We start from the raw sequence: 8,237 nt of genomic DNA, 5'->3' as shown, positions 1-8,237 counted from the left end.
GAAAGAAAGAGGGGAGGAAAAGAGTTGGATGTGTTGGTATATATACCTGTCACCCTGTCAGTTAAAGAAGCTAAGACAGGAGGATAGCCACAAGTTAGAGGCTGACAGGCCTGGTCTACATAGTATGATTCTTCCTCAAAAGTAATAAAAGCCAGAGAGATGGAGAAGCAGGGAACAGTGCCTTCCCACAAGAGTGATAACGTGAACATGATCCCCAGGGCCTCAGATGGTAGAGGAGAGAATTAACTCCCACACGTTGTCCTCTGACTTCTACATGTGCTTCAGTGTGTGCTCCCCACCACAAAATCAATCTATAAAGTATAATTAATCAAATAAGTGCATACAGAGGGTCAGTTCAGAAGCCAGCACGTTCTCCAGGCCCCCTCTCACTTCACTCTTGATAGCCCCCTTGCTTTTGGGACTCTGGTGGCTCAGAGTGAGCTGCCTGGCCCTCGAAGGCCCTCGCATCCTTAGGATTAGAGCACAGATGTGTGCAGTGGCCACAGGCAGCTGTTTGCTAATTATTCAGATGCATGCCTCATCCCCATGCCAGTGAGGGACTGCTGGTCACCGTCAGCTTTGAGACCCTAACATGCCCAATACACAGACGGGCCGCAGCGCTGTCTGTTAAGTGCTCACCAACAGCTGGATGAGTTTGTGCAGGCCGGTTCAGAGCATCAGTTCTCCTTAAAGCCCATGTGTTCCTTCAGGAGTGTGCCCTTGTAATGCTGGCTAGAGACACGGTGCTCAAGGATGCTTTCCTCCACCCCCCTGAGAGGTGGTCTAAGTTGAAAGTAGAAAGTGTTCTGAGAAGCTTGGCCATTATGCTCAGCTGGGTGGGAACAGGCACAGTGAGCTAGCTGTTATGGAAAGCCATGTCCACAGTGGCCCTGGCCTCTGCACAGCAGCCCTGAAAAGGGCCCGTGTGGCTGACTGCACGCTGCCTTGCTGTATGGACCTCAGGGCTGGCTCCAAAGACCCTTTTGATCTCCTTGTGTTCAGTCTTCACTGTATGACCAGGACCCAGTGTGCTTGGGTCCCCGAAGCAGCCCTGGCTTGAGCACATTCCTCTTGGTCACCTCAGTTTGCTCAGGGAGGGGAAAGCCTGGCTTCCAGATGGGCCCCTAAAAGCCTTTTCTGTTAATGGGGCAGTTGGCAAAAAGAGAGCCCTTGTTTGCTTTGATTCCTCTATCATCAACAGTGTTTATTCAGTCTCGGCCTAGTGCTCAACTTTGGATGCTGGCTGTAGGGAGGCTGGGGTGGAGGCAGATGCTGGGCAGCAGAGGGCTGGCAAGGCCCCCAAGGCTGCCCCTGAGAGGGGCCGTCTTCTCTTTGCTGAGAATTTCTTCATCTGCAAAAAAACCAGACTAACCGTCTCAAAGTGACAAGTCTCTTTGGAGAAGTTAGCTGGTGTGATCGACCCCAATGCCTTCAGAGGGGTCCCAAGGTTCCATGGGACAGGGTGCAAATATCTGAATGGATACCACCTGTGGACACATCCCTGGACATCCCTGGTATTCAGAGGAACAGAACACTGAGCCATACTGCCAGCGACAGGAATATAGGCATAGAGCTTATGAAAACAGACCACCAAATCTCAGCATCTTGCTTACGAGGATACCTGTTCTCCCAGGAAAAGCGCTTTTGATTGCAAATGCGTTATATGCCAGTCAGGTGGTGAACGGATGGCAACTTCTCTGAGCAATGGAAGCTCCCTGTTCAAGATGCAGGTGAGCAGCGTCCCCAGAGAGGACAGGGTCTCCCTCAGGTCTGATCTCTTGCCAGGCTGAAAGTGACCCCTTAGCCCTGAACTGTGGCGAGTGGTGAAGGGCGGCACTCTGTGATGAATGACGAAGTCACTCTCTGGCCCCTGGGAAGGGATATGGCAAGGGTGGGTCAGCAATGGCTGGGTTGGGCCGCTTCTTCAGGGACATGGAGGGCAGCAGAGGTGGCTCTTTTTAGCATGCAAGATGGAACACCAAGCAGAGACACTGAGACTCCTAAACAGGGACAGGCAGCCCTTTGCTGGCAACACCTTCTCCAGCAGGCTGTCACAATCAGCAGGCCACAAGATGGTTGTAGCAAGCCTTTTCCTGCATGACTCTGGGGTCTATTATGGGAATGGAACCAAGAAGATAACAAAGCAGCAGTGTCACACAGAAGCCCCCAATCAGCCACTTCCAGACTTCCCCCCAGCAGCTGTCCCCAGGGGTCTGATGGAACTCCCAGACTCCCACTCGGCAAACGGAATTTAGCGCGGAGCACAACAGCAGTCGGGGCATTCGTTGATTTCCTCCGCCCCTGAGCCTCCACTTCGGATGCACTGAAGTTCCTTGAGTAACTCAAGAGTAGACTGCTGAATTACAGAGTTTCCTTGTGATTCAGGAGCTGAAAAAATTTCCTAATGTCTTAGGAAGAAAATGACATCTGAGAGGCCATTATGAGTGACTCAGCGGGTGTGGGCAGCCCCTCGGAAGAGCTGAACTCCTCTCTCCTGCACCCTGCTTCCTAGCGTGACTCTAACTTGAAAAGAAAGTTCCAGGAAGAAAAAGTCACTTCAAGCAGAGAAGGGCTGGAAGATGAGGATAGTTTCCCAGCTCTGCAAAGGAGCCTGCCATCTTGTTTCCCTGAAGCGGAAGTGCCTGCAATGCCTGAACCATGATGGGCTCCTGCTCACACAGCCTGCAGCTCCACATAGACCATGAAGAAACCTGCCCGCCTCTTGGCTACACTGATACCAACCTCTTGGGCCCAGGGTTTCTCTCATTAACAGACAGAGAAGTGAGCATGCACACATGCGAGTGTGAGTGTGCACATACACATGCACACACATGCGTGTGCATACAAACTTCCCTGAGCTACTGTGATTCCAAAGGCAAGACTTGGAGTCTGCCTCCCAAGGTGTGCAGCTGCTGATAAGCAATAATCCGTGGTAAGAACAGAGATAAGCTCACAGCCGTTAGCACCTGGAGCCAAAACCAAAGAAAAATAGAATTTTTCAAGCCCAGGGTTTGTCTGAGAGAGCTGCTATATGAGTTTCAGAAAGGATCTATTTACCAAGCAAATATTATCCGAGGGGCCTTAGAAAAGATCCTGCCCTCCAAGGACCTGGAAGTTGACAGAAGCACAGGCTTTTTCTCCTTCCACCCAGACGTGGGGACTTGGGGAAGAAACCGACTCACCCCAACTTCAGAATAGCTTGGCATGTCTTTAGACCCTCCACTCACCAAGGTGTCAGAAGATAGGCTAGAGAGGGAGGGGGCTTTCAGTCAGAGACCCTGGAAACCTTGAATGCTCCCAGTATGAGCCCCTCCTCCTTTCTGTATACCTCTCTCCAAGTGAGATGCTTCATGTACTGCCAACAGCCCCCCCATCACATGACATTCAACTCCCCGCCACACACACACACACACACACACACACACACACTGCAGACTGCCCCCTTCCTCTTCAGCTCTACCAGGTGCCCCAAACCATTCTCCTGAAACTAGTGACAACCAGGACTTCTTCGTTGGGGTTCTCTGGCTTTGATAAACACCATGGCCAAAGTAACTTTGGGAAGAAAAGGGTTTATTTCATCTTATGGGTTATAGTGAATCATTGGTGGGGGGTGAGGGAGACCCAAGGCAGGAACTCCAGGCAGAAATGTGAAACTGAAACCACAAAGGAGCACTGCTTTCCCCTCTTTTTCCATGCAGTACAAGACCACTTTCCTATGGATGGCACCACGCATGGTGGGCTGGGCCTTCCTATGTTCATTAGCAATCAAGAAAAAGCTCCACAGACATGCCCCCAGCCCAACATGAGTTCAGGTCAGTCTGGACTATGAAGCAAGTCCAAGACAGCCAGGGCTACACAGAGAAACCTTGGCCTGAGAAAACGACACACACACACACACACACACACACACACACACACACACACCCCTTGAAAAGGTTAGCTATCATATGAAGGAAACCTTGGTCCGAAAAACCAACACCCCCCTCTCCCCTGAAAAAGTTAGCCATCACCTGAGGGGGGTTGTGAGACAGGCCTAGGAAGTCCTCTGGGTAGGGAAATGTGGAAAGGGACAGAAGACGCTGGGAGAGAAATGATGGACAGAGCTGGTGGAGGTGGCCTTAGGCACTCGTGTGGCAGTGGGAATTGACGGGCCTTCCCTGAAGCCTGACCATCTCACAACTCTTCTGAGACCTCCCCACAAGCATTCTCTGCTCTGCTTTATCACAGGGGACAGCTGTTTCCATGTGCCGAGGCCTGGACAGACACACTCCTCCTACCAGAGCAACGGCTGCCTGTGGCCTTATCATTCAATCCCAGCTCATAGGATAAGAAACTGGGTGCAAAAGACCCCTGTCTCTCAGACCCCTCTTTATCTGTGAGTGTGTGTGTGGGTACATGCGTGCGTGCGCATTCGTGTGCATGCAGACACAGACATTCGTGGAGGTCAGATGCAATCTACCTTGTTTTTGGAAGCAAGGTCTCTCCATGATCAGCAAATCCTAAGGATCTATCTGTCTCAGTCTCCCCAGCACTGGCATTACAACTATATCATCCTAGCCAGATTTGGGGGGGGCGGTTTGTGGGTTCTGGGATGGAACTCAAGTCCTTACCCACTGAGCTGCACCATCTCTAAGCATGGTCTACTTTCTGAGCCTTTTGATACGTTTCCTCGGCAAAATGCAAGCTTCTTGTCTCTGTGACCACACTTCCCCTTTGAGAAAAGGCAGTGCTGAAAACAGAAGCCTGGCACATGGTAAGTGCCACCCAAGAGGTGCTGTCCCACCTGTAGAGGGCAAGTGAATTCTCTCACAGGAAAGGTAAAGTGCCCCTTCGAAAGACCTCAAGGGCAAAGTCACGTGCCAGCTATCCATATATTAGGTGACCAGCAGCAGGCAGCATGTTCCAGAAATAATGGCCTTGAAACCAACCTCATGAGCGTGACTCCGGGAAGCTGACTTCATGGCAAGCACGTGGCAACAGCAGGTCAGGACATGAAGCACAAAAGTCCTGGGGACGGTGTCGAGGTCCAGGGTAAAGCTGAGCCACCCCACCAGAAGGCCTTTTTCTGCCTGGATGTCTGTAAGTTAGCAAAGGCTTCCGGCCAGTGACCATGGGGATAAAAGAGAGGCCTGTGGCTGGCGAGGAGGCCGTGAGGCCTGCCGTGGGGCCCTGCAACACCGGCCCGCTTCTGGGGTACCGTCAGTAGCCATCAAAACAAATGCGGTCTCCAGGATGTGGCCCTACTCAGGAATGTGCAATAATAGGAAAAACCCGCAGCTTGCCAGGGCGGCAGCCAGACAATACCACACAGAGGAAGAAGGAGAGAAAAGATCTCACGGCCACCGCGTCGCACACGAACTCCAGTCCACCCTCCCACTGGCTTAGGAAGGTGGGCTGACCCTGGCCTAACTCAAAAATATCCATGTTGTTCTTTATCAGGACGAGGTGGGGGGGGGGGGGAGATCAACCTTATTTTTAGAAATGAATAGTCTTTTGTGTCTGTGGCCTTGGATCGTGTGTTTGCCAGGAGACTTTATGGAATATTTAAAAAAAATAAATAAATAAAATAAATAACCTCGAATTCTGCTCTGCACTAGGGAACCTCATGTTAAGTTCTGGTCTTGCCGCAAGTGCCATCTTCCCGTGCAGAAAGTGGGTTAATTGTATCTATCCCTTCCAAGTTGGGAAAGGATGAAAGAATCAAAGCAAGACTAAGATGCCAGCCCCAGCAGCACCTGGAACTGCAATGAGTCAAGTTAAGTCTTAGAAGAACCCAGGACACATGGCCGGTTACTCAGACAAAGAACTGTACAGTAGTTTCCGGGACATGCCCAGTTCATGAACACCTGCTTGACTGTGCCCCAAGCCTGGGTGGCAGAGGCACACGACTACTCATAAAACAGCTTCTAGAAGCAACACGTGTGTGTGTGTGAGCAGGGCCTCCGAGGCAGGAAGGTGCAGCCTCTGCCCTAAGCCTCCTCCTTTTCAGGCCCAGATTAGAAGATGAGTCACTATCCACAACATGACCTCCGTGGCACCTGAAGTGATGTCAAGAGAGGACACACCTTTCAGGCTGTGGCTTCATGATGCCAGGCCAGGGAGTCTGCTCAGAAGCAGGTGGAGGAGGGACTGCCACAGGGATGAGCGCAGCCTCCAGCACGCATGGGACCAGGGCATGGGTAGACCATATGCCTTATGCCTTCCAGCTCCCTTTAGCCACGTGCCCCTTCAGAGGACTCCTTAGGACCAAGGACCTTCAATCATAGCAGTAAAATTGGAATTTGATTGGTGGCTGCCCCTACAATAGAAACACACACACACACACACACACACACACGCACACACACACACACACACACACGCACACACACATACACACACACGCACACACACTTGTGGAAAGGGTTTCCCTTTAGCATGGACTTCGAAAATTATAAAACAGACTGGTTCCATACCACTCAAGCAGCACCAAGCTTCAAGATGAACAGCCGCCAGCAGCTCGGTCAGGCTGAGTCTGACACATCCCAAGAGGCTGAAATGAAATACCGAGCGAGCGTGAGTCATGGCCCCACTTCCTTCTTGGCTTGAAAAATCTTGGGCTTCTTCCCCCTCTCTCTAACCTACCTCTCATCTCATCACCTTCCAAGTTCTGTTAGAGAAACTCCTATGTGCTCACCCATCTTGGGCACAGTACACCCCACCAGCCTGAAACATCATAGCTCATATGCCCATCCCTTTATGCGGCATTTACTAAGAGTCACTGGATAAATGTTATCTCGTGACAACGGCTTACAGAGCAAGACTATGGGTGCCTATTAGGCTCTATGACCTCCGGAAGGCCAGGCAGCCGGCACTAAGGTCATCATACCTGCTGTGTAATTTTCTGGGTCAAGGAAAAGTGAACCCTCCCAAGCTTGTGTCCTTACACGACTGCAAGGTCACATGTCTTCATGGCAGGCCCTTCATACCTAAACAACTTCTAAGTGCAGTGGGTTTGCCATGAGGATCCCGGGAGTGTGGCTCCCAGAATCCCAGCGCTGCCAACACCATGTGGGCAGAAGAGCCGCCACACTTAGGATAGCTGTAAACCAACATGAAACACGGGTGCTCAGTCTGGGGCCTGCCTGACCACTGCCTCCAGGCCGATTGCAACACCTTGGAATGTGCGAGTGGACACTGCACGGTCGAGACCCCGGCTGGCTTCCGGAGGGTGGTGGCAAACTCTGTTACTCACAGATAAGGCTTTGCTTTTTTTCTTTTCTTTTAATTAATTAATTAGTTCAGAGATTGAGAACACAAATTGCCTTTCCAGAAGACCAGAGTTGGGTCCTCAGTACCCACATCTGTTTGGCTTGCAACAGCTTGTGACTCCAGCTCCATGGCTCTTGGCAGGCTCTTCTGGCCCCAAGGACACCGGTAGAGGAATTTTAATTCAGAACATGGCTGTTCTGGCAAGAGATCACATTCAAAGACCTTCTAGGTCTGTGTGATCTGCCTGGAAAACAGGCACACCTTTAATCCCAGGAGGCAGAGGCAAGCAGATCTCTGAGTTCAAGGCCAGCTTGGTAGAGAACAAGTTTCAGGTAAAGAAAAGCTTACATGCAGCTGTGGTGGTACACACCTTTAATTCCAGCACTCAGGAGACAGAGGCATGTAGATCTCTGAGTTCTAGTCTGGGCTGTTCCGGCAGTTCAGTTGAGTCAGTGAGTTGAGAGGCAGTGCAGTGGAGCTGAGTTGGTGGCAGTTCAGTTGGACTTCAGAGGCAGCTTTTAGCCGAAGAGCTGTATGGAGGCAGGCTGAAGAGAGAACAAGCCAGACACAGGTGAAGGCAAATGAGCCAGAGACTGAGAAGGAGCCAGAAGATTAGAACAGATTGTCAAAGTCAGTATGAGGCCGAGCAGAGCAATTTAGTCGGCAGCTGAGAGAGAAGCCAGATTGAATCAGTCAGCTTGGAGAGCAGTTTGAGCCAGAACAGCTGAGGCCAGTCAGCCAGCCGGAGTTCAGAAAGAACTAGAAAGGGTGAGCTTATCCAGCAATAAGTCTCAGAGGCTGAAAACATTTTAGACCTAGATTAGATTGTATGGAGGTTAGAAGCTTCCAGGACTAGGCCTAGGTTAGCAGGAGGCAGTAAGACAGTTATATCAGGTGAATAAAAGTTTCTTTAACAGGTACCTGCTCTCATGTGCAGGTATAACACACACACACACACACACACACACACACACACACACACACAC

Source organism: Acomys russatus, chromosome 4 (genome assembly GCF_903995435.1).
Source record: "Acomys russatus chromosome 4, mAcoRus1.1, whole genome shotgun sequence".
NCBI classification, from domain to species: Eukaryota; Metazoa; Chordata; class Mammalia; order Rodentia; family Muridae; genus Acomys; species Acomys russatus.
The sequence above is the reverse complement of the archived record's forward strand: the minus strand, read 5'-3'. Positions refer to the sequence as shown.